The sequence below is a fragment of the Ascaphus truei genome, chromosome 21 (genome assembly GCF_040206685.1).
Source record: "Ascaphus truei isolate aAscTru1 chromosome 21, aAscTru1.hap1, whole genome shotgun sequence".
NCBI classification, from domain to species: Eukaryota; Metazoa; Chordata; class Amphibia; order Anura; family Ascaphidae; genus Ascaphus; species Ascaphus truei.
In genome coordinates, this window is record NC_134503.1 from 15,540,137 (window position 1) to 15,567,451 (window position 27,315).

At 43.0% G+C, this 27,315-nt stretch overlaps 1 protein-coding gene across 1 annotated transcript in view; it reads left to right on the forward strand.

The window, feature by feature from the left end:
- The window catches only part of C8G (complement C8 gamma chain), a 251,962-nt gene that overhangs the window by 80,442 nt on the left and 144,205 nt on the right, over nucleotides 1–27,315 (forward strand). The window lies entirely within an intron of this gene.

Consider the following 27,315-nt stretch of genomic DNA (forward strand, 5'->3'; position numbering starts at 1 on the left):
AAAAGAGGCTTAGAAAGGAAGATGGGATGGAATGGGACCCTCTGGGGTTAGGTGAATGGCTTAAATCACTTGGAGCAAAATTTTTGAATGTTTTGGTGTGTTTGGGGGTGTTACTTGTTGTCATATATGTGGGTGTCACGTGTTGCAAAGGTATGATCCACAAGTGTGCGACCCCCTTCCCCAATCTGATGCCACTTTACAGATGCCAGAAACAGCAGTCCCTTGAAGAAAGAAGATGCCGATCACAGTTATTCAACTCCAAAAGACATATTGGCCGCAGCGCCTTACGAGACTATGACAGTGAAGGGCACGCGCCCTTGTCCTCTGAGTTATCCCTGGACTATCACCATAAACATCATTCTCAAAAGCAATGTTTTAAGAATAAAAAAAGGAGGGAGTGACAAAGTGAGAATATGACGTAAGGGGGGGGGGGGGGTCTGACATAACAGCACTGGGATCTAAGCAACCATTTTAAGTCAGCATCCATTTTAGGTATTGTCTGTATGAAAGTTGGTATGGAAGTTAGTTTAAAATACATTTTTTTCTGCTGAAGTTCCAATTGATATTGAGCGGTTCACTTAAGCCACAATACCTTGAGCAGAAGAGGAAAGTGCCAATGTTATGAAAATATGAGACAGATAGGCACTTTCTTGCATTCCGAGAGGGGGTGAAGTTCTGTATGTAGAGTAAAAGTCACCGGCTTGTATAAGGAATATTAGCTGAGTCATTTCATTTCATTTCATTTAGGCATCCTATAATAATGCTTTAACTCAATGTATTCATGTTCATATTTTGTTTACGTAGTGACGACACGCAACCTTGTATAGGGGGCGTGGGTTTAGTATTTTGTGCATAAATAAGGCCTGTATGCCACCATGTCGTTGGGAGGGTTTTATTTTGAAACTCTCCTCTGCATGTGCACCTTACAAAGCAATAAACTTATCTGTCATTCTGCAAAATATATCCTCAGACTTGTGTTTTTTATTCACAACTTTCTCAATTATTACTACTAAAGCGGTCTGTAAGAAGAAAAAAGTTGCAGATCCCTGCCCTACTCACCATGGTAAGAAGTTAACAATGCAGTCGTTTTGTTTACATAGATGTTGTATTATTGGCTAATCAGGGTGCATTACCTTTACCAGGGGGGCTGATCCGCGCCGAGAAAGAATTAGAAAAGCAGCACAAACAGCCAGTCCCACTCCTCCAGTTTAAAGAATGTGAGAGACAATCCAGACAGGAAAGTTAACTAGCTCCATAGTGTCAAATTAGGTTCAAAAGCAGGTTACAGAATAGGGAAAGAGAAGGACATTTTTAAACTTCGTTTGCAGTATCAAACTGTTTTGTTTTCTTATTATTAGGATAAGTCAGAAAGGTGTGTTTATGAGAGAAGTGTGAAATTATGCTTGTGTATTGTGCTTTCTTTCTGTCTGTGTGTAACCAGTAAGTATATTCAATTTTATTTGTTCTGATTAGGATATGTTTGGGAATATTTAAAAAAAAAATTGCTGGTAAAAACAACAAATAAACTGTCCAAACTATATGTCAAGAATGTATCTGCCCCTTCTAATGTACCGTCGTTTTATTTTTGGGATGCCATGAAAAATTTAGTCTGCATTTGGGCTGTGGAAGAAGCTCCATTTTTGTACACTTTGAGCTTCTCATATGTAACAGTGTATATTACAAAACCAGCAGTTAATATTATTTGGAAAAGCTGTTGTTATCGGCTGCCCTAAGGACATTTGACGCAATGCGCAGGCTGGCTGTGCGCCCGGATGAGCAAGCTCTGAAATTATTATTTTAATCAAATAGAATAATGCGGAGTGTCTTTCTGTATAGCACTGTCCCCAGAGGTGCTCGGTGCTTCACAAAGAAATTTCAGTACAGGAAATGTGTGTGGAGTAGGTGTGCAGAAATCCATTCCGCAGCACCGCAGCAGGTAAGCAGTGTGTCTGTGAGCCGCCGGGGAACCATGTGACCGGAGCAGGAGTGTTCCTATTAGACAGACGCCTGTCTAATAGGAATGCACCTGCTCCGGTCACATGGTTTCCCGGCGGCTCACACACACACACACTGCTAACCTGCTGCTGTGCTGTGCAATAGATTCCTGCAGCTCCCACGCTGGTTGAAGACACTTCCGATGCTGCCACCGCCACAGGACCGTCGCTGCTGTTCCTAGATGTCGCCGCCACCCTGCAGGTAAGTGCCAAACCAGGTAACTATTGATTTTGGTCGGTGAAAGGGTTAAAATGATTAATCTGTCCTTCATGTTCGCTGTCTTCCATTTTGTGTTGCTGTAAGTTCAAGTTTTTACTGAGCCTTTTTAGAAAACTGAACTCTGAACCAGTTTTGTACTCAGCAAGAAGCCTTATCTTTTCTTTTGAGATGTTTGTTAAGTAAACAAGCCACAGCTGAAGATCCCAGCTAGATGGACATAAACAAGGTCTTCTTTACAGATAACAAGTTAAGAAAGACACGTAGACCTAAATTTCTGGTTTCCACCAGAAATAATGCTGATGACTGTAATCTCTGTTATGTCCTAGAAACGCTTTTGTAAAAGCCTATAAAAACTGCTTGCAGCCTTAATAAAATTAGAAGTGAAGAAGAAGAACTGCTTTGTGTCGTAAATCTTAATTTCTGGACCTTGTGAACTCAGGGCGATGGCCAAATTCTCCCTGGGTTGAGCATGTTCATGGAGTCATGACCAAGAGAAAAGTCTTAAATTTATCAGCCGGGTACCCGTTACCCGTTATTTTTTCAAAATCACTAGCCGGTACAACACTAGTGTGGAGTCCTATACAAAATCATTTGTCTAATATATATTTAACTGAATATGTGATGTATTTGATAACTTTTGACCATTTTTTCTCTCCAAAGGTGTCCCATATTGAATCCCTCTCAGCAAACCAGATTTTATTTTGCATTTTAATGGTACCTGTTAGAGAAATGTAGCGGATAATTTGATATCAGATTATATTTCTCCCCAGCATGAGGTTTTAATGCAAATCACCTACCCAAGGTTTCATGGTCTTTCTTACAGCAGCATGTTCACCAATTCCTAACGCTGAACATATAAGGAATCTGCTAGACGCATTGCTACTTCCTCAATCAATAGCAGTTATTAAAGTAGCAGCACAAACGAACAGAAAAGATATCACAGGGCAATGCTTTTGCCGATTCTACTGCTAAACAAGCGGCCGGATGGCTGGATGTCCAGGCCTATGCTATCACTAGGAGGAGGGGACCAGCAAGGTGTGGGTTAAAAAGTTATTTATTGATTAACCCACACCTTGCTGGTCCCCTCCTCCTGTTTTGGCTGTGCACCGCTGCAATCCCAGGATTTCCCTTCTACAGCAACTCTGAGCGTGATGCACGCACCATAGGAAGCTGCCAATCGTGAGTATGGTTTGTCTCCTCCATGTGGAGACTTGTTGATCAGTAACAGTGTTGCAGCTAAAGTATTTAGTTCAGCAGAGTACACAACATTATTGGTATATTAACCCTTTATTAACTCTTGCCTATGGACTATTATATCCTATAAAATAACTGCTGCACTTTAAACACTGGGTCCAATACTCCATTATTCTGGCTTCATATGCTTCCTGTACACCATGATATGTGGACAATTCAATTCATCAAGTGGAATAGAGTCCAACTTGGATTGAGCACTGTTTATTGGGACTTGTCCCAAACCCTTTTTACTATGCTATCACTACACCCACTCATCCAGACACAACCATTACCAAACCACTTGATCTATCCTCCTTTTATAAACAGTTAACAACAGAGGTTGTCCAGGACTGGACAAGCAAAGGTTATCAACAAAAAGGGGATTTTTGGTACGGCCCTAACAACAAACCAGTTTTACCTCCCTCTTTAGAGCCTTATATTTATAGTGTGGCCCATGGGTTATCACACAGTCATGGAGGGGGAATGCTGCTATCCATCAGAAATGACTGGTTTGCACCACACATTGGCCCTAGGGTAAAAGATTTTTGCTCTGCATGCCACATCTGTCAGTTGCATAACATTGATAAAAATGTTTCTGTTAGTTCAGGAAAAATCATGTGCCCACAGGGCCCATTTCGTAATTTACAAATTAAATTCATTGAAATGCCACGCAGTCTACACTATCAATATGTTTTGGTTGTTGTTTGCATGTTCTCAGGATGGGTTGAAGCATACCCTTGTCAGCACACGGACGCACACTCAGTGGCTAAAAGGCTACTACATGAGTTCATACCCAGATATGGAATACCTCAGCATATTTTTTCAGCCTAAGGCACACATTTCATGATCATGCTTTCACTGATGATTTAATCAGTGTGTATTGTGTGAGATTAATGAAAACTCTTAAGTCTCTCCACTCTCAGGTACAAAAACTACAGTCTACTAAGGAGAAAACAAAGCAGCAGCATCTCAATGAAGGCGATTGGGTTAGGGTCAAGCATTTTCTACGCAAGAACGCTCTTCATCCCTGATGGAAAGGCCCATTAAAGTACTACTCACCACCAATACAGCACTTAAAGTGGCAGAGAACTCTTCCTGGATCCATGTTACGCACGTGAAGCTCGTCCCAGCACTACCCACAGCCGTGTCGAGTTAGCGTTTTGATGGGCAAAATAAACCCTGACCGTTAACCCCTGGGGGGAATAAGACTCCAGGCAAGGCCGGGTCTTATCCAAACAATTGTATTTTCCTTTCTTTCAGGACTCAATAATATTTTTATTCTTTAGAGTGTGTTTAAGTTAGAATTTAGGATGTATGCATCATTGGGCCTGCGAAAGTATCGCCCGCAGAGAGATGACAAAATTGTAGTGGGAATGCTCTGCGGAGTCTTGTCATTAATACAATTTTTTCTATGGTCCCTGTATTTCGTAGATACCAAACCCCATGTCCCAGGCAACACTACAGTAAACACCGTCTCACCCACAAACATCACTAAGTCTACCGTTACACCTCCGAGATAAGTGAGACCTACATTTAACCCCTTGGGAAAAAGACAATATGTTTTTGGACACATGTAGAAATGTGTACAATAGATCTGGTATTCACGAATCTTGCTGGGTATGTGGGTATGTGCCTCATAACCAGGAATCACCGTGGATTGGCATCCCTTATACTCATGAAGAGTTAACACCTGCAGTTAATGAAATGCCACGATTACCCGAAATGTTGAAAGGAAAATTCTCCAGAAAATATAACAGGGTACCCTTGATGAATACAATCCCAATTGGAGGTTGTTACATAAGTAGCAATAACGGCAACATCCCATAGGTCAAGAGCTCCCTCCTAAAAACAAATAGTAGGAGCGCAGAGAGGAAAAAATGTTTAGGCAAACAATCCAGTTTTAATAGCACACTTTACATACACAAACTTACAATGAAGTGCTCCTGCATGTACGCTGGGACCCCACACCAATCCGACGCTCCCAATGTACAGGCCTCCTTCACAATACACCGCGGATCACCACCGGAAACAGGAAACCGTAAGTGAACCCAGCGAGTGACTGTAGGCTAGGTGGGCTGTCTCGCGAGAGTGCCGAGCTTAGCTAGGGCTGAGCACTCAATGCGTGAATCCTAAAGGGACCGTCTAGGTTAGGGATTCTTCCAACAAACAGGTATCACACCCAAACCTGGACGTGTGAACCTTGCAAAACCCTCTATGCGTTAATTAGCGCTTCATCAGAAGCCAAGTGGAAGTGCTCCCTCCTACCAATGAGACTTATTTCCAACTAGGAATACATGTAAATAAAGAACAATGGCCAATTTCCTATTGTTACAAATGCATAGATAACGGTTCACTAAATCGGACACAATACAGAGCGATACAAAAGGCAGCCATGAGATATATAGCTGAAAACACATCATTATCAGCAGACACAATTTTTCGCAGATGTAGAAATTTAGTCTACCCCGTGGAGTATATTTGGCTCTGTGGGAAATGGGCATATAGAGTACTATTTAAAACCAGAGACAGCACATAAAACACAGACAAAGCTCAGTTTTAGCACATCCAGTGAAAATCATACACGGTACAGTGCCTAAATATATATGTATAAATATCTATTAAGTAAAATGGTCTTTTAGTTTGACATTTTTGGCCAAAATTGTTGTAAGCCCCTGAGCCAACATCACGGCAGACCACAATTCAGGGGTCCCTAACGCTAATATAAATTCTTAATAACCTGTGTAATAACAGGAAGAATGATTTATAGTAAATCTGTCAATATTAGTTGCAAAGTTCTAAGTCTGATTGAAGCCTTTATTAACCTGTACATTACCAGGAAAGGCACTCTGTATTAGAGATGTCACAACCATCCTGCAAGCAAACAAGTTCCCCTGTGTGGAAGATGCTATGGAGTTAGCCCTTAACCATTTAAATGTGGGAGGGGGTGAGCTTAAATTAAGTAGGAGGTTGCCAACCTTCAATCAGCCAGGACTAGCTGAAACACAATTGTAAAATATACTGGACACCTAACAAGCTCCTATTGAACCCCCAAAATAACCACAACATATATATAAGCATATGAATGTCACAGAGGAGTGCTACTGAGCATGGCAATATATATTTAAAACCAGAGACAGCACATAAAACACAGACAAAGCTCAGTTTTAGCACATCCAGTGAAAATCATACACGGTACAGTGCCTAAATATATATGTATAAATATCTATTAAGTAAAATGGTCTTTTAGTTTGACATTTTTGGCCAAAATTGTTGTAAGCCCCTGAGCCAACGTCACGGCAGACCACAATTCAGGGGTCCCTAACGCTAATATAAATTGTTAATAACCTGTGTAATAACAGGAAGAATGATTTATAGTAAATCTATCAATATTAGTTGCAAAGTTCTAAGTCTGATTGAAGCCTTTATTAACCTGTACATTACCAGGAAAGGCACTCTGTATTAGAGATGTCACAACCATCCTGCAAGCAAACAAGTTCCCCTGTGTGGAAGATGCTATGGAGTTAGCCCTTAACCATTTAAATGTGGGAGGGAGTGAGCTTAAATTAAGTAGGAGGTTGCCAACCTCCAATCAGCCAGGACTAGCTGAAACACAATTGTAAAATATACTGGACACCTAACAAGCTCCTATTGAACCCCCAAAATAACCACAACATATAGAGTACTACCTTGTAAATGGATAGGGTCTTGTTATTTAGGAAAAGTGGTCCCCTGCTTTTACTATCACCAAATAACTACCTACAGGGCATCTCAGAAACAAGAGAGAAACACCCAATACTTCAGGGCTTAAAAGTGGTTTATGGAAAGAACAGTTTTGGGCTAATTTATTTCCAAATGTAGGAGTTGGGTTGCAATATGACAGACTCAATGTACTTGTAGATGTACTAGATGATGTTCTCAATTACACAACTACAGCGATTGCATCACTAAACCAAGAGCAGGTTCAAAATAGACCATGGCCCTACAAAACAGAATAGCTTTAGACTATGTTTTGGCCTCAAAAGTAAGTGTATGTGCCCTAATTAAAGAACAATGTTGTGTTGTTTTTATCCAAGATCAGAGTGGCAAAGTGCAGCATGAACTAGACAAAATAGAAGAGATTCAAGAAAGACTTAGAAAGGTAGGTGACACTGAATGGGATCCTTTGGGGCTTGGCGGATGGCTTGGATCACTGGGAGCGAAAATGGTGAATGCTGTGTGTGTTAGTGGTACTTGTTGTCATATATGTGTGTCACTTGCTGCAAAGGTATGATCCAAAAATGTGCTACCCCTTCTTCCACTCTGATGCCACTTTTTGTAGATGCTAACAGAAGCAGTCCCCTGAAGAACGAAGATACCAATGGCAGTGATCTAACTCTGCAAGACATTCTGGCCGCAGTGCCATACGAGACTATGACAGCATAGAGCAGGCACCGTCTGTCATGAAAAGAGAAAACCCGGGCACTACCTGTATGTATAATAAATACGGGATAAAGGTATAATAACAACCTTAGAAGTTCATAAGGTATCCCTCTGCTTCTTTGTCTCCTCCTGTGACTGAATCAACCCCAAAAAAGGATCTACCCAGGATCCTTAGTGAAACAGGGAAACAAGAGAGAGAGAGATGGGGGAGCACAGGTGGAAGGGTGAAATGGAACAAAATATGTTTCAGGTGTGTTAAGCCCTGAAGCAATGACAATGGGGTTTTAAAATGTGTATTAACTCTTAACACTCACACGGCCTTGTGCAAATGCTGTCGCATCAAGGTATCTTTAGGTCTTCTCCTCTCTGTCTTGTGGAGTATTTCTTCACTCTCCGTCTGCGAACTTCTTCTCCTTCTTCTTTGATGTGGTATCACCCTCGGGATAAACGAATGAACAAATGAGCAGAATACATTAACAGTTTAAAAATGTCCCAAGGAATAAAACAGGGCTAAAATACACTATAAATACTCACACGGGCAGGTGTGAGTGCACTCTTTGGGGAGGCTTCTTTAGGCTCCAGGAAACGGTTCAGCCTCTCCAATAGAGTTAGAAGGTCTCTACTTAAAAACAAAAAATAAAAAATAAGTGATGGAATGGGAGGTTTTATAACAGAGTACTAATACTCACACGGCCAAGTGTGGGCAGACACTTGGAATGGTATCTTTGTTGCTCCTCCTGCAGTCTCCAAATCGTAGTCCAAAGCAGAATAGGGTGATGAAATCTCACCCCAGAAGAGTAAGTAAAGGTCTTAAACCAGAGGTAAAGGCCAAGGATTTTATTGAAACAATAAACAAAAAAGTGTTGCTAACTCAACAAGTGAGCTGCGCTATTACAGATAAAAAAGCCAGTCTATAGGGAATATAATGCAGGACTCGTGGTTTTGCAGCAAACTCCCACCGCGTCCGGATGTAGTGCTGCGCTTCCCTTGTCCCACTCCAGACGGTGGCTGCAAAGGTTCAAAACACTGGGGGGGTTTGAGCTACGCGTTTCGCCCTTTCTTGGGCTTCCTCGGGCTCCGTAGTCCTAACTGTTACAGCGCAGCTCACTTGTTGAGTTAGCAGCCCTTTTTAAAACCCCATTGTCATTGCTTCAGGGCTTAACACACCTGAACCATATTTTGTTCCATTTCACCCTTCCACCTGTGCTCCCCCATCTCGCTCTCTTGTTACACTCTGTCATAGGAGAGGGGGTTTGGCCCGGTATTAAAGGGGTTACACAACATTTGGCCACCCCCTGCTCTCACCTGGGAGGCGAGGGGTTAACTGGAATGATGTCCAGTACTGTGTTTATGCCCCTGCTTCAGCACCAAATGTGTATTCCCCTGTGACTATGTGTTTTCCCCATTCCAGTGTCTGCACTGGGATCCATCCGGAAGGGAAAGGGTTAATGTTAGTTTAGTGATTATAGCCATTTGTTCTCTTTTCCTGCCTTTGCAGGCTCCATTTTGCAGTTTCTCCATAGGTCGCCATTGCAGCTCCATGTAATCCTATGAAGATTCCTGCAATTTGGGCCCGTTCTCGTAGAAGACCTGCAGGTGGCGCCCGAGAGGAGGAGCGGCGGTTCCCCATTGAATGTCAATGGAGCCATACATTTCAATGGGGATTCCTCGACTCAGACCTCCAGGAACGGGTTGGCAGCCATCCAAACCGCAGACCGCAAAAGCGGAAACATTGTCTTGAAGAGAGCTTTGATCACTCCCCGGTCAAGTTCATGTTCAATTGGCATGGGAAACTTAGGTTCTAGGGCACCCAGGAATAAAATTATTTTTGCCCCTAGACCCTAGGAACCCCCTCACTCGACCCCAACCCGGTCCGAGAGTTAATGACCCCGGTAAAGGGTCGCGCTCGCTAGAAGGGTCGCCCCATAGACTCTAATGGCGGAGGTAAAAGCCGTGAGTAAAAACGGCTAAGTCAGAATGAGCAGAAACCTAGAGCCCATAACTCTGGTTCTGTTCAACCTAGAGGGCTGGGATTCGGTCACCATGTAGTCCTAGTTCCGGCAGGATTGCATGGCAAATACCAACCCTCTCGGAGCAATAGAACGGAGTCAGGGTAATTGCAAAATTTGCGTTTCTGCCATTGACTTGCATGGCGGAAAAAAGCCTCTTTGGAAAATGTGCTTTTAAAACTGTAATTGTGTATCTCTCGTTCGTTCAGTCCCAGCGAGCTGAAACTTGGCCACCCTGGAGAGTCCCCTCCGGCATGAGGGTCTGGCAAGTTTCAACCCGCTCGGCCCAGTCGAACGGATTATTTTAATATGTGTAGATATTAAAGAATATACTGTTTTGCAAGGCTGGTATATAAGCCCGGGAAAGTTACTAGCCCTGCTTTATGTTAATGTTCAGGAGGGCGACCCTTTGTCCACAACATCCCCCCTGATCAAAAGCTTGACCACTCTGATTGTGTACAATAGGGCGCAGAAACGCAGAGCCTGAGTGGTCTGTAAGTGCCATAGTTCACACTTACAGACAAAGGGTTTCCTGGCCAGATACATGCCTTGTAGACTTTTAGGCGCCCTGTCTTAAGTGTGGGGTTAGAGAAGGGATTGGGTGCAGATAATTGTCACCCAATGTCTGGCACCCAATGCTAGGGTATAGGACTGGAATCCCATATAAACCAGTGTCAGCCCTATACCCATTGTCTTCGTGGGGTCTTCGTTATTACATCTACTTGAATTCCTGCTGACTAAATGAATTGCCAATCCTGTACCTGATTGCTTCATTGCCCAACCCTAAGTAAGTGTATATTCTTGTATGTTATTTGTATAATTCTGTGAATTCACCTTCTTTAAGGAATAATCTATATTTATTATATCTAAGTCGTGTTCAATTCAACCCAGTTATTTGTGTATATTATAACCCTTCACAAGTTGCCATGACACCCTCTTCCTCTGACTATGACAGCAAAGGGCAGGCACCCTCTTCCTCTGATTTATACCAACGAGCACTATCAGATGATGGAGCACCCCAAAATACAATGTGTGTCTCTGGACTAATATCATATCAGTAATTCTCAAAAGGAGTGTTTTAAGAATAAAAAGGGGGGACTGAGAAAGTGACATAGGGGGTCTCAAGTAAACAGCACTAGGATCTAAGCAGCCATTTTGTTCACAGCCATTTTGATGTGTTCTTGTCCCAGTCTGTTATCCATTTTGATGTGTTCTGTCTTTGTGTGTCATCCATTTTGATGTTTGTCTACATGAAAGCATGAAAGCACAGTTTGGGTTTGAAAGAATGTTTCGCTCTCAGCACATTGTTGATAGCAGCCCTGGCCAGCCCAGCTGCAGAAGAAATGAGGGTGCGTACAGCCTTGAGAAGTGGGATTAGAGTTAGAATCGACTTCTCAACATTCAAGTGTCTGGTGGAATCAGCGATAGAAATCATTTCTCACATTAACCCCACTTACAGAATACACAAACACCCAGATGCTTAATATAGGGAAAAGGTTACTGAGCTGAATAGTGATTTTAGCTGACTTTCTAAGTTTAATTTGTTTTTTATTATACATTTCAATTATTTTCTATGACGTACAAAACACCTCATAAAGTGGGCATGAGCTTTAGTATTGGGGTTTAAATGTATTATATGCCAGAGAGCTTTGTTTATAAGCTATGTACATTTTCGGATCTATATAAATAAAGACATACAATAAAATTCAATAAGTTGTCTCCTATGTGCACCTGTATGCCAACAAACTCACTCGTTATTCTGTTAATATTCAATCCTAACTTGTATTTTTTTTATTCACGCTTTCACACAGTTATCATGCCCATTGTAAGGCAAAAGGTGTAAAGCGGAGTCCCACAGTCACAACAGAGTAAGTATTTTTGTTTTCTTTACTGTACAGTATGTACTGTAATTACACTATTACAGGAAAAATGCATTAGTGTGTTTTACAGTAATTTTTTGCTAGCAATTATTTTAGAGAAAAAAAAATTGTCGTCTATGACTCTAATAACGTCTTGTATGCATGTTTTTAATATGTGATCAATTTTTACATTCTTAAAATCACTAACTTTTTATTTCGACTGTAAATGTGTATGAGGTAGGATCGTCTAATTTTATGTGGGGGGGGGGGGGGGGTTACACTATTGAAAACCTTCACCTTTTGCTAGGCTTGGTCTGCTTTGCATACTGCTTATGGAAATATCTCAGACACACACCCATGTTATTTACAGTATGTACTGCAGGGAACCTTTATTGTAAAACTGTTCAAATGATGTCTTTGAACTACAGTGTATTATCCTGCACACTCGGACTGGCAAAGTTGCACCTTCCCCCCTCACAAAGCATAGCAGAAGGACATTCAACAGCTTATCGACACCTCCCCCAGAGCGATACAGGACATTCACACATTCTCATTCTTTTTCAGACTGCATTGCATATGACAAACTGTTGCCTATTATTCAGGTAATACAAGATTAACTTGTAATTATTTTAGTGAAAATTTGGGTCCTACTGTAACAAATTGTTCTGTTTTCCTCTACACTGTAGGACAACAATGCTTCTGGTGGACCAAATCAGTGAAGGGAATGATGAGCGGTGAGCAGCAAGAGTCAAAACTGCTCTAGAAAAAACTTACAATATAACAGCATCTGAGAACAGCATCAGGCAGATGAGATGCAAATTGGGATGGAAATATGGATGTGTAAAGTAAGTGTCTTACTGTAACAAAGTACAGTACTGTATATTGCAAAAAGTACGACAAACTACAGTAATAATACCCCCCTGTATGCAGAGTGCTGTGCTGTAGTTAGTACTGGACAGTAGGTAAAAGTGTGGTTTCACTGTACCTGTAAAATTATTCCTTGTCATTACAGAGCGTATCCTATGATAATGGACGCCAACAAGATCCAAAACAGTGGACCAGGCACGGGCATGGATCAAAAGTGGCGAGACTTTTAAGGATGTCATCTTTACTGATGAGACAACAGTAGCTCAAGAGATTTGCCACTTTTGCATTCCACAAAAAAGGACGCCCATCTCTGAAGCCGCATCCCAAGCAGCCAGTCAAGGTGCATGTGTGGGGTGCGATCTCTAGACGTGGACCAGGATGCCTCATTATCTTTGATGGTAAAATAATGCACAAAGTCACATGCTTTGGCCTTATGCACTGTACAACTGTAGTGTACAGTATTTGGTACCTGTAGACGGACGCTCAGAGAGGTATGCAAGGGAGGCTGATTAGGGTTAAATTAAATAAGCCTTTTATTGCACCTTTTCCTTAACATCAGGAAACCATCCAAACAAGGGGTAAACAAAGCTTCTATTCACTTGGGAGTATTTCTAGTGAGATACAATGCAATTCACAACTCCCTTAGATAAGCATGTCTCCCAAACACATAGCATGAAATGAACAGATATAAAAAGTCTTGGTAATAAAAGTCTTATCTGTTAGCTGACTGCTGTAGGTGAAGCTTCTCTGCTGTCCTGGAACCGCACCCGTGTGTGCACAGAAAATGTCAGCATCTAGGTTTAGAAGTCTTATTTGTCAGCTCCAGAGATCTGTGTTCTCTTGGTTTGTCTCTCCTGGGAGACTAAAGAACCTCTGCTCTGTCTCTAAAGTTCAGCTCACACATGAGCTAAGGAGTCACTACCTGTCTCAAAGGCAGGCTTTTTCTACCACCTGTAATCAGGCAGGTGGTGTTAGTTAATTTGCTACCAGCAGTTAACCACCACACTGCTGGATTAGAGGCACATTTGTGAACAGGGATAAATCCCCTGCTACAGTACCCTAATGTAAAAAAAATATTTTCTTGTTCCAGGAATCATGGATAAAGTATTTTTCCAAGAGAAAATAGTCCCCCCAGATTGTTGAATACATTAGGCATGATTTCCCATCTGGTCACCGTTTATTCTGGGAAAATGACCCTAAACATACTGCCTCGTTTACCCATCTTCTTGCGAGCTGTATCAACTGGGTTAAGACGCCACCGGAGTAAGTTCTCCAGTGTACTGTAAGGTAACTTTTTCTCATTGTTTTACACTGTTTATATCTCTTTAACTAATTCACCTTTTTCCATCCTTCAATTCCAGATCCCCAGATTTGAATCTCATCGAATTGGTATGGCATGCAATGAAGGATCATTTCCGAAAAGTTGTGAAAATGTCCGAAAAAGGATGAATTAGCTAAAGGAATAATGAGTTTCTGGAACGACATACTCACCGTACAAAGATGCAATAACTATATTGATCATATTGCTAGTGTGTTGCCCGTTCTTTTACAGCGTAATGGGCAGGCCACCGGAATGTAGAAAGGTACTGTACTGTACTGTAGTAAGGTAAGTACAGATACAGTAAGTATGATACAGGTAAGTATGGAACTCAAAATAACCATTTTATGTCAGCCCTTCCTTTCCATTTTCTACTGTACAGTATATACAGTATTACATGCAGTACAGTATGTACACTGTACAGTACATTTATATTAGACGTGTGTGCTGTCTAACCTACAGTAGTATAGTTATACAGTATATAGTTACAGTGCAGTATACAACAAAAGCGAATATATATAACATTTTGTTACATTGGTACTACACACCCAGAAGACTAAAGCAGATGTTCCCGGGGACCTCGGACAAATGCTAGAGGGGGTGTGGACAATTAGGGGATTTGGCACATATATGGTGGTATATGGTGGTATTGCCCAGTAATGCAGGCGTATTGGAGGACAGTTTTAAATTAATAAAAGATGTGATTGATTATTCTAGCTAAACCTATGCAGGATGTGAATAATTATACACAAAGATTGATCCTGCATATTCTAACAGCGGCTGGATGCGCTGTAGCAGTGGCGTGGGAAAAGACACTCCTGCCCTCCAGAAGAGAGGTTATTAGAAGGGTCAATGATGTTCAATTAATGGAGAAACTTACCTCATTTCTGAACCCCACCACTAGGAAGTATGATAGAGTCTGGGAGCCCTGGGATGCTGGATAGGGACCCGCTCCCAGAGGGAGAGAGGATATGGGAGGGCTGAATGTAAAATATGGTGTTTACCAAATGTTGTATGGCATGTAATGTGACAGTTGTTTTTCGTGAGAACTTTGATACAAAATGGTTGTTACCCCCCCCCCCCCCCCATCTTTTAATTTTTACCTCCCAAAGGCGCTGGGCATCTGTGTCCTCCTGGTCTCTGATGTATATATTTATATAGCGTCTACAGCTGTTCTTAGCGCTTTAAAAGAGAGACAATGCAGTTCAGGGAGTTAGAACACAATAAGATTAGAGAATAGGAAAGGAGATCCCTGTCCCGGAGAGCTTACAATCTAAATGAGGATATGTGAGATTTCTGTATCCAACGCCTGGACTCTTGAATACCACATTCACTTAGACCAGGGGTGCGCAAACTGGGGGGCATGCAAGATTTTTCAGGGGGGGGCACAGCGGTTACAGAAGCCCCGTCTTTCCCCCCCCCTCCCCCAAGGCATTTAAATGACATGCTGGGGGATCGCTTGAGGCCCCTGCAATGCCCCTTACCTTGTCTTCGGCATGCGTCGCCATGGCAATGCGGCATCAAATGATGCTGGTGGGTCACGTGACATCACGTTACCACGTGACCCTGCGGCATCATTTGACGCCGAAGACAGGGTAAGTAGGGGGGCACGAGCAGAGGGGGAGAGCAGGCAGGGGGCGCAGCGGGGAAAGTTTGCGCACCCCTGACAGAATAAGTTTTTCAGGGCAAAGATTTCCATCTCCCTAGGTTCTCTTTCATGGTGAACTCTCTTCTCTCTAATCTATGTACAGTACTGCGTCACCCAAGTATTAAATAGGGGCCTCTGTTTTCACTATTTGCTACTCACCACTTTCAGTGCAACAACGAATCGTGTGTTTATTTTAACCTTATGCCTTACTAAAGAAAAGAGAAGCTTTGTCTTCTCAGTACAAGTGTGTGCATAATGTTTCAATACGTATTAACAAACAGCCTAAATAGACACAATGTGTGAGCACACAGAGAATGTATGGACAGGCCACAGAACATTCCGACCTGACACAATGTTACATTTGGGCGCTGTGACGCACATTCAGATTTTCTTTCCAACGATCGCTTTTGTTTTTCAGAAGCCCCCAGGCGAGATCACGCCGGCCTGGATGTAAATGGAAAGGCTCAGGAGGACAGTTCCGTTTTAATAACGAAATAAATAATATTTCTTTTTGTGGTGAATATAAGCCAATTGTACCATTTATTTGAGTGGTTTGTATCAAACCGACAATATTAGTGCTGTGCAGAGACTGTGAGAAAACATCAAATGCAACTTTCTTGTCAAACTTCTGCAGAGATAGTACCCTGCATGTCTTCAACAGGTACCTGCTTCAAGCTCCCCATTGTCACGTCATACCGCTGTTCAGCTTCACATAAGGATTCTGGGTAGTGCCATGAAAATGAGCACACAATGGGCGTCACTCAGCTTGCGATCCACTTTCTGATGTCAGTGGCGGGAAACAGGGGCCGCACATTACAAATAACATTCACCAGGGCAGTCTAACACATGACGTGAGGGTGGGTGACAAGTAGTGGGTGACAGGGGGATGTGACATAGGGGGGTCTTCATGCCGATGCGTTCACTATTGTCCCACTCCTCTTCCTAGAACTAGTGTCACTCACAGGAGAGGACTGGTCAGGGCCACCAACTGCTTTCCTGGACCCAGTACTAGAACACCCAGTCCCGGCATGTTAACAGGGGAGGGAGGCTGTAGGTGCAGACAAGCAGCTCAGCAATGTGGGCGGTCACTACTCCCTGTTGACAGCCCAACGAGTGTCCTCCCCCACCCTCTTTACCTCTCAGTCCCCCTATCTCTCCCCTTCCCACCCCTCTCCGCCGCCGGGCCCCGGCAGCCCTGGGAGCAGGGCAGTATTCAGGAACGCACTAACATCAAACATCTCACCAAAGGGAGCACGGAGAAGCTCTGATGCGCAGCAGCAATGTCCCAAATCCCTCTGCATCAGGTAGAAAGGGTGAGCGGGCTTCCAGTGTCCATCGAAGGAGAGGGCAGGTAAAGCCCCCATGGGCCTTTTACCCACTGATGTATGATTCTCCAGAGCTTTAGCCGGCTGTATGATTGTGTCTGGCTGCCAGATGTTATACTTTTGTTACCATGGTCCTAGGTAAATAGGTTTACACCATCCCAGACCTGGTGTCTAAATAGAGAAAAATGTTGGTAAGTGTAACAGGGGACTTATCCCTGTTCAGTAATGTGCCTTTAATCTAGCAGTGTGGTAGTTAATTACTAAACACCACCTGCCTGATTTGATTGTTTACAAAAAGCCTGCCTTTGAGACAGGAAGTGACTCCTTAGCTCTGACTGAGAGCTGACCTTTGGAGCTGACCGGTCTTGAGCTCTGCACAGCAGAGCTGATTTCAAGACACAGGGAAAACTACTACACCTGAAGCTGAACCAGGAAGTGAGAAGATTTTCCCTCTAAGAAACAGATAAGACTTTTATTCTTAAGAGACTGCTTATATCTGCTTATTTTCATGCTATATGTTTTGGGGCTGCGAGACATGCTTAACTAATGGAGATGTGAACTAATTGCATAGGATTTCACTAGAAATACTCCAAAGTGAATGGAAGCTTTGTTCCCCCCCTGTGTTTGGATAATTTCCTGATGAAAAGGAACAGGCACAATAAAGCCTATTATAATTTCACATTATAAAGCCTCCTAATTGTGTACCTCTGTGAACGTCCATCTACATTTGGTGTCCGAGGCGGGACAAGAGGTGTCCTTGTAGTTAAAAAGGACCGGAGATTTTTATGTGAAATTTTTTTTATGCTTTTTGCCTACAAACAGTCTGAGAAAAAAAACCAAAAAAAAAAACCTCATGCAGCAGAGATCAGAGTTAAAGGGACACACCACTGAAACTTACACTGCATTGAAACTTACAAAACCACAGATGGACTCTTTGCCCCAATCGCAAGAGGAGAGATACTGCTGAAGCAGCTAAAACTTTATTTGCCTATCACAAAGCGTAATATGGTCATTGAAATAGGGATTTTGCCTTCCAGCCATAGTCAGGGTTCAAGAAGTGAGTCAGCCCTTAAAAGGGATAGGTGTTTGTTGTTTTCAAAAGTTTCGCTGAAGCAGTGAATACAGATGGTGACCCACGAGTGGTACTGATTTTGCAAATAAAGGTTGCCACACCGCATAGGGCTACCAGCTGTGAATGGAGTATATGCAGAAAAGTATGAAAATTGATACAAGACTGTGCTGAAGCAGGGGAATTTTTAGCAAACAAATGCTGAGTGTAAAATTGCCCGTTAAAGGAAAAGGTTTTTCAAAGCCAATTGCTGAGTGTTGAGTCCACTGCAAAGAATGTTTTTTTTTTCTGCAAGTAAAAAAGTATGCCTATTATCTTGGGAGCAAAACAGACACCCAAAGTGTGAAGTGTGAATGCCATAATACCCAAAGATGTGACTGAAAATGACTGAACTCAGACAGAAAACCAAATTCTGTTGCTGAAGCGGAGGGATGTAAATGGTGTATAGCAAATAGACTTTTTTTTACCTAGCAACTGCACATCTTGTATACCTGATAAAAGAAAATGCATGCACAGTACTGCTGATATTGAATTTTTTTGTTTATCAAAGTAAGAAAAGTCTACAGAGATGCCTGTAAGAGCTACGACCTCTACAAGCAAAATATGCCCATCTGTAGGACTACCACAATTGGGGGTTCTAGCAAATACAGTGGCAACAGCTGCAATAGTGCCTCCTGAGGTCAGGAAGAAAATTACACCTGATAGCCTAAAAATGGAGGACAAGATGCAGCGTTCCTGTAATGAACCCTACCCCACGGAAGAGTGGCCCTTCCAGTCCAATAAAGAGGAAGACATCTCTTACGGGGAACCCGAACCAAGTCACACCCACAAAACACCCCAAGAATGGTGGGGGTGCCTGAACTCGGCATGAACAGAAAAGACCGCTCCCTTTGATGACGAATATGATCAGCAGGAGACAGAGCGGGAGCAGTGGATCACCGAATATTTCTGTCAGCTAAAGCAGCTGCAAGAAAAGCCTGGCGTATATAATGAAGCTGCTAAAATTTCAAATGAAGATGGAGACCCCAATATCCCTGAAGGGACGGTGTCATCCAAATCAAAAAAGGCTGAAAAAGAAAAAGAAAAGCAGTTCTTTACTTACCGTGGAAGGAACAGACACGTCCGCAGATCCTGGGGAGGAAAAGGGGGACCGAGTTGCCCTGCAGCCTAGAGAAAATGGAGAATTCGTCCCGCGGGTAACCGAATATCCAGAGGGCCCAAGGCAGAAGTCGTGTACCCCAAAGAAGTGTCTGTCCGGTGCCAACAGTGAGGAACCCTCGGCCAACCATCCCAGGGAAGTGGAGTCGGAGCCAGTGAGTGACGATCCCTTGACCAGCCCTGAAGATGCACTGCAAGCTGCCAGGCATGACTGTGATCTACTCTGTGAAGAATTGGAAAGGGAGAGAAAAAATAATGCTGAGCTACAGAAGACTGTGCTCGCAATTTACTCTGTGGCCAATACCGAATTGGAGGATCTCAAGACTGAGCTAGATACTGCAAAGGCTACTATTTCCGCAATGGAGGAAAAGCAGAGCCAATCTGATAAAATGGTGGCTACGCTAAAGCGGAAGTATGAGGAGGCACTGAAGCAGATGACAGTCTTCCAGCAAGAGGTTCACACTCTTCGCATAGAACTGAATGCCTCACAACAGGAGGTCAACAGTGTCCGGATAGAGGTGGACGTATCTCAGAAAGAGGTTAAGACACTCCTCAGAGCACTGGATGCCTCACATCATGAGACCAACAGCTGCCGCACAGACCTGGAAGTTTCCAGAAAGGAACTACACAGTCTCACTGAGGAGCTGGACATTTCTAAAGAAAGTATTGGTAATCTTGATACAGATCTCAAAGTCTCTCAGAAGGAGCTTCAGACCCTCAACCTAGAGAAGGAAGTCTCACGCCAGGAGATTGTCATTCTCAAAGCAGATGTGCGTAAATGGAAGGAGGACTGCAAAGAGGCCCTGGAGAATACAGAGACTGAAAAAGGAGAAAATTCAAGATTAAAAAGAGAAAACTTAAAACTGAAAGAAGAAAATTTTCAGTTAACAGATGAAGTCAAGGAAAAGTTTGACGCAGAGCACCGACTGCAGAACAAACTGCAAGGTCTGCGTACACACCTCCAGTATGCTGAGGAGAAGCAGCAAACGCTACAGGAAGAAAAACTGCAGGCTGCTAAAGAGGTACAAGCGCTGCAGGAACGTCTGAAAACCCAGTACATCCCCACAGAGCAGTATGAGGAGATAAATGCCACGCTGCATGTCTTCAGAGCATCGTTGGAAGCGGAGCTTCGATACCAGGTGACTCTGTATGAGAGGGAGCGTGAGAAGGCTCAGAAACTGGAGCAAGAGCTGGAGAGACAGAGAGACTGTTCCATTCCCTTGAGTCAGTACACCAAGGAGAAAACAGACGCAGCGGCAACCTTGACGACAAAAATTACGGAGCTCCAGAATATGAAGGAGACTCTGATACAGATTCCTCCAATACGGAAAAAGGTATTGGCTCTGCCCAAGCACCAGAATCCCACAGTAACTAATGCCCGCAAGGACAAGGGTACAGTGAGAGTTGGGGACTCCACGCAACTTCAAAACAAAATTACGAAGTTTGAGCCACCAAAGAAAGCACTAGCCAAACCTACAGCTGCCTAACAGGAAACAAACAGAGGTAGGAGTTCAGAATCAAAGCCAGAAGAATCCTTAGGTGAAGAAGCTGAACTGGCGACTCCGTGGTGTGGACAAGCTGCAGAAAGACCACTTCAAGAGCAGATAACTCTAAGGGCTAGTCCTAACTGCTCTACAACTGTTGCCATACACTTTGTCTACAAAAAGAGGAGTGCCCGACGCAACAGAAATCTCAAGACCGCGCACGCGATAAAAAGACTTTACGTGGAAAAAGTCCTCCTCGAGCGACTGAGGAGTGCTGATCTCAAGCATCTTCGGGAGAAGACAAAAAAAACTGGAGAAAGGGCTCTAATCCCAGCGGGACAGAGGGTTCTCTTCCTCCATCCACTCTCATTCAAGTCACAGAGATATCTAGAATGAGAGTGGAAGGATGGGCTTTGGCCGTGGTAAGCCCAAGCTTCCCACAAACAGGGGAGGTGTGTAACAGGGGACTTATCCCTGTTCAGTAATGTGCCTTTAATCTAGCAGTGTGGTAGTTAATTACTAAACACCACCTGCCTGATTTGATTGTTTACAAAAAGCCTGCCTTTGAGACAGGAAGTGACTCCTTAGCTCTGACTGAGAGCTGACCTTTGGAGCTGACCGGTCTTGAGCTCTGCACAGCAGAGCTGATTTCAAGATACAGGGAAAACTACTACACCTGAAGCTGAACCAGGAAGTGAGAAGATTTTCCCTCCAAGAAACAGAAAAGACTTTTATTCTTAAGAGACTGCTTATATCTGCTTATTTTTATGCTATATGTTTTGGGGCTGCGAGACATGCTTAACTAATGGAGATGTGAACTAATTGCATAGGATTTCACTAGAAATACTCCAAAGTGAATGGAAGCTTTGTTCCCCCCCCTGTGTTTGGATAATTTCCTGATGAAAAGGAACAGGCACAATAAAGCCTATTATAATTTCACATTATAAAGCCTCCTAATTGTGTACCTCTGTGAACGTCCGTCTACAGTAAGAAAAGCAGAAATTGACACAACCCAAGAAACTCATCCAATAAAATAACAGAAAAAAGAATGGTGTAAAACAGCGCTAGTATATAGATTAAAACACTTATGTGTTAAAAAACTGGCAGCCAGGTAAAAACTGACAGTACAGTCAGTCAAAGCACAAATGGAAAAAAAAAAAAGAGGAACCGGCGCCACATCATCCAATAAAATGTCCTATATCTCAGTGCCACCACTGACAAAACTGTATGCAGATGTATGTGGAATAGAGGGTAAGAAAACATGGTTAGCAGCTTCTAAACCAGATTTGCTTTGTTGATGGTCACTCAGGCGTCCTCCTGGAGTGCTCTGCTCGCAGTTTCCGGATCTCCGTCATCACGGGTATACCGTCGCTGTCTTGACCTCACCACACAACGCGTTTTGTGTCAACTGGACACTTCTTCCCCTGAACTCACTCTACGAGGACGCCAACTAAAAGTTAAGACTGGTAGCTATTTTTCATCTTGACAACTGGGCCCTTTTCCTGTTATATCTAAGGACATTTGTTTGGCGGTTGGGCTTTTTTCTATAAAGAGCCCGATCCTGTGGGGGTACTCACACCTATAGATGTATTAGATCTTTTTCTTAACATTTGAGTGTTATATGTTTCCATGATTTGACATATAAAAGATTGTTTTGTGATGAATTAAGTCTTTGTATTTCCTCTTCTTGCGCCCCTTTTGTATTTATATGTATGTGGATTTGCACTGCTGATCACGGGAGATTGGGAGCAGCAAGAAAAAATAATTTGGATATAGAAGAGAGAGAATTTAAAGGGACAGCGCACACTGAACTCTTTTTGCTGAAGATCTCATCAAATCAAGCACTGATCTCAGTTTTAAGGGTACATTGGTCTACATCATAGGCGCTATTCTTGCTTTTGAATGGTATATGCTTCATGTCATGTTAGACGCTGCCTATGTTGTCCCTAGCATAATGGGCTTACAAAAAGTTCAGAATGCATTGCAGCAAATGTAAAACAAGAATAAAACCCGATGAGGTTTTGGATTGTCGTTGCTATGACGACCAATTTCACGACATCAAGCGATGCTCTGTCCTGTTCAGGGTCAGTTCTCAGTCCTGCATGGTACACAACCTGACACTTGTAGCAGGAAAAAGATGGAGGGGAAGAAAGCAGAGGGCCCTCTATCAATATCATTCTTTACTTGGTCTAGACATCCTCATGGACAATTCAGTGGAAAGGAGCGAGAAGTGGTCATTCTGGGGACTATTCCTCCTGTGTATGCGTTGAACCGAGAAGCAAGAGATGTGACTAAGGGGGTGGTTCTAGGGTGACAGGACAATATAATTCATATATAGGGGCATAACACATTATGGGCCCCCTTCACTAAGTGGTGCGAAACCATAAGGCGCCATTTAGGTTATTAATTTAAAGCTCCAAGAGGTTTTGCAGATTAACACCTACAGTATTGGTAAATCTGGGCTAAAGTCCCAACAGTGATATGCTCATATTCCCTGCGCCTTTCATTCTTCTGAGGAACCAAATCATAAAAGCAAACTCGTCTCCCTCCAAATGGCGAAGTCCATCAGTGAGCTAAACCTGTGAGCTATTGAGACCTAGAGGTGACAATCGTCTTGCCCTTTTTGTTTGCTTTGTTCCCCAATACTGAAGTCCTGAATCCTAGAAGTTGCAGACCCCCTATCCTTTTCTTGTGCAGTCAGGTCCTGAGGGCGACAGGCTCTTTAACCATGGCTTAGACAGGAGGTCCTACAGGTAACAGACTTTGCAGAGCTGCGAGTTCCCCTAAACCAACAAGCAAAAAAGATACCTCTTTCTGAATTCCTTCTCTCATACCCAAAAGGTGACGTTGCGCTCTGCTTCCAGCTCAAACAGTTTACCAACTGCTATAACACATCATATGGAATATAAAGGTTATCACAATGTCTGCAGAATTTTATTTCATGGTAACACATACTAGAATGTTCAAATAGCAAGTGCTGAATAGAAATATACACGTGTTTAGGTAGAATGACAGGAGTCATTTTAGGATTTAGAGCCCCAGAGCCAGAACTCCCGGCGACAAAGTCACTGGGTCAAACGCAGTACAATTTGTTTGTAAAGTATAGTGAGATTAGAGGGATAGGTCAGGCAGCGATATGGAGAAATGGCAGCTCGAACTTTGCTGATGTATACAAAGGTCCTAGAAATAACACTGAATAGAACAGTCTGTGCTAATGTCTCAAAACACAAGGCCGCTACCCGCAACTATGATAGAAAAAATGGTGCAGATAGCAACAATGTTATTTCAGTCCAGTGTCATTCGTAGCCATTACATACTTTAATACTGAGTTTTGCTAGTCAAAAAAATCTGTTTTTTTTCTCTCTTACATGTAGTGAGGAAGAATTAGCTAAAGCTCAGGAACTCCCCAATGACTCCACACAAATTCCCTTACCCAAATCTATGGACCAACCCAAAGCCGCCTGCCTAAACCAGGACTGGGCCCAGAGAGACACCAGGGCCACTCTAAGCCAAAGAGTTGGCAGGTACCTGCTGGGTGCAGTGTGGGTGATAGTGACAAATGAAACCGCAGAGCCCAGGAGATGGGACCAACATCGGGCACCACTGCGCCAGCATCAGGGAGAAAGAAAGTGCACACAGCACATACTGCACTGGCAACTAAAGTGGGAAGGGGGCACCTAGCGCCCGCTCTGCTCTGCCATCCAACCGCAAATACTGAGAGAGTTCAATAAAAACACAATGTGGCGCAGAAAACCTACGCTTTTTGTTGACGCCTCCATTACACATTGGATAAGTGCAGCCACTGAAATGTATTTGCAGAGCGCATACACAGGCACATACAGTATTTGGGTTAATTTAATATGTAAAGCTCAGTATGTTCTGCCAGATCTATGCAAATATGCAGCAATCTTCTAATGAGCGACTTTATTTGTGTGGTTCTTTGACCATATGCAAACAATGAGGTGAAAAATAGGTGCTCCCACTCACCAATGTGATAGGTGTAGTGAATCAAGAGACAAATCCGTGACATTATATAATGCAAGGTGAATAAGTGATCAGTAATCGTGTTGTGTAGAAAAAATTCTAATGAAAATGCACGGTTGTAACCCCTGCTCTGACCCTCTGGTAGGGACGGTCTTCACTGGTCCCAGAAAGATGCAAGTATTCTTAGAAATCCAAGGGGAGGATAGGAGAAATTCAACCCAAAAAAAGAGCGCACAGATATATCTAAATGTAGATGTATTGAAAATGTGAATTACAAGAAAACGTGGCCCTTATGTGGTGCCTACTCACAGTGTGGTAGGGTTATATGGGCGTATCCAATACCATGGCAGTGTGTTCTTATATTTTGGAGTCAAGGAGTTGGTATCTCAATAATCAAAAGAGAGAGGGACCATTGCGAAGATCAAAAAATAAAAACTTTATATGTTAAAAAAAGGTATAAGAATCGCACTCACAATGTGTACGATGTTTAAAAGCATTAAAAACAACAGTGTATGGTGTGCGATGTCGTGAGTTATCTCACCGCCACGTCCCATCGGAGTTCATAATATATTATGTATGCTCAATGCAAATACAATTAGAGGAGGTTAAGGGGCATAGGGACCTCACTGTTCCAGTTAACCTAGGCTCAGGAAGGCAACCTGCTCAGAACCCAAAAGTCAACAGAACAGAATATTCTGTAAATACGTAATCAGAAAGTCTTTGTTACCACAAGCTAGCAGTTAATGGGGCGATTCACAAAGCAGTGATAAAATCAGTGCTGTTGTGTCCGAATCTGATTTTTTTTTAATCACACTTTAAAACATGAAGCCAAAAGCGGGATTCACTAAGAAGTGAAGGTCATTTTTTTTAAGGCCGATAAAAAAAAGTCACTATCATGCAACCTGTTTTTTTGTATCAGTGCTATCTTGCCAATAATTCTATAAAATGCAGCCTGTGAGTTGCATGGAGGCGCTGCGTCTCCATGCACGGCTCTTACAGGTGATCGTACAGTAAAAATATAGATTTTAATAATAGTGTACATGAGCAGGGGGTCTCTTGAGCTGAACCACATTGGTTTCAGCCTCGGGGACCCCTAACTTCCCGAGATACAGGCCTCGGTCTGGGGTGATGTCCCCTAACCCCAACCACTAGACAACACATCAATTAAAACCAGTAGCCAACAAAATAAATAATGAATTAAAAACACTAAACAATCGGAAAAATAAATAAAAACAAATCTTCAAAATGACAGACAATTTAAGCCAAACAATAAACAGAAAACTTAAAACCAACAATCAATAGAAAAAAGCATTTGCCAAAAAATGAATTGGCTGTTATTGTATTGATCTGTACCCTAAACGGGCACAGATTAATACATTATCAGTCAATGGGCAATTAAAAACAGAAATACAATCAATAAACCCTGTAAAAATAAAATGACATACATTTAATATTTTTCTTCCCTTTAGAAGCGATGACCCTCCGAATACCGGCAATTCTGCATTCTCTCGTACCACAACGTCATCAAAATCAACTCAACGCCATCCACCAACGCCATCAATCCAACGCCAAGATCTGGAACAGGTAACAAAATACTTCTTTGTTTTATCTTGTATCGCCGTCTTCTTTCTTCCGCTGTCATTATTTATTTATTTTCTGTAATCTTCTATCTTCACCTGTCAATCCAGAGCCCCATGGTACTGTAAATCCACAATACGATGTTGTCTCACCGGCTTTTTGAGGTAAAATGAGACGTCAAGGCCTTTTATGGTCAGATGGTCTTATAAATATCCAAATGGCCCTTGGCAGAAAAAAGGTTCCACACCCCTGCCTTAAAGTAACATCACCTACTTTTGGGCCCAGGGTGGATGGTTAAGCCTCCCGGGGGGATAGCGGGGGAGGGTAGGTTCACCCTTTAATTACAATAGCGGTTATTAACCGCTAAGTTGATTAATGTGTTTTGACCATTAGATTGCATTATTTCTTGTATTCTTTCTGGCAACAGAGGACATGGCCCTGCAGTATGCTGATGAGGGCGCCCTTCATGATGACAGGGGTAAGTAGAAAGGTTAATTTACTTTATTTATGCTGACTGGCAAATGTTTATCCATAACTGGATAATAGTTATTGTGCCCATTACTGTACTGTATGTATTTGGGGGGGGGGAACGTATTTATTTGAATGTATGTATAGATTTTTTTTAAAGCACAGGAATGGTACCGCAGGCCAGCATAGACCCCCAGATATCCACGGGGACCACCCGAGGACCCCCAGAAATCCGCGGGAACCAACCGAGGATCCCCGGACACCTGTGGGAACCACCCGAGGGCCCCCAGACACCTGCTGGGACCAACCAAGGGCCCCTGGACACCCGCAGGGACCACCCGAGGGCCCCCAGACACTCACCGGGACCATTTGAGGGCACCCAGACACCCGTGGGGCCACCCGAGGACTCCCAAACACCAGCAGGGACCCCCCAAGGGCCCCCAGACACCAGCAGGGACCACCTGACGGCCCCCAGATACCCGCAGAGACCACCTAGAGACCCCTGCCAGCCTCTTGTATTAATGGTGTGCAGAAAAAAAATAATAATGCTTTTATGCATATCTCCACAAGCCTTTAGCTTGTGAACAGAAATGGTGAGCTTTGACATTATGATTTCGTTATCACTGATTCGTGAATAGCGCTTACTGGCAAAAGATGGTGGATTTGCCATTTTTGGACAGAT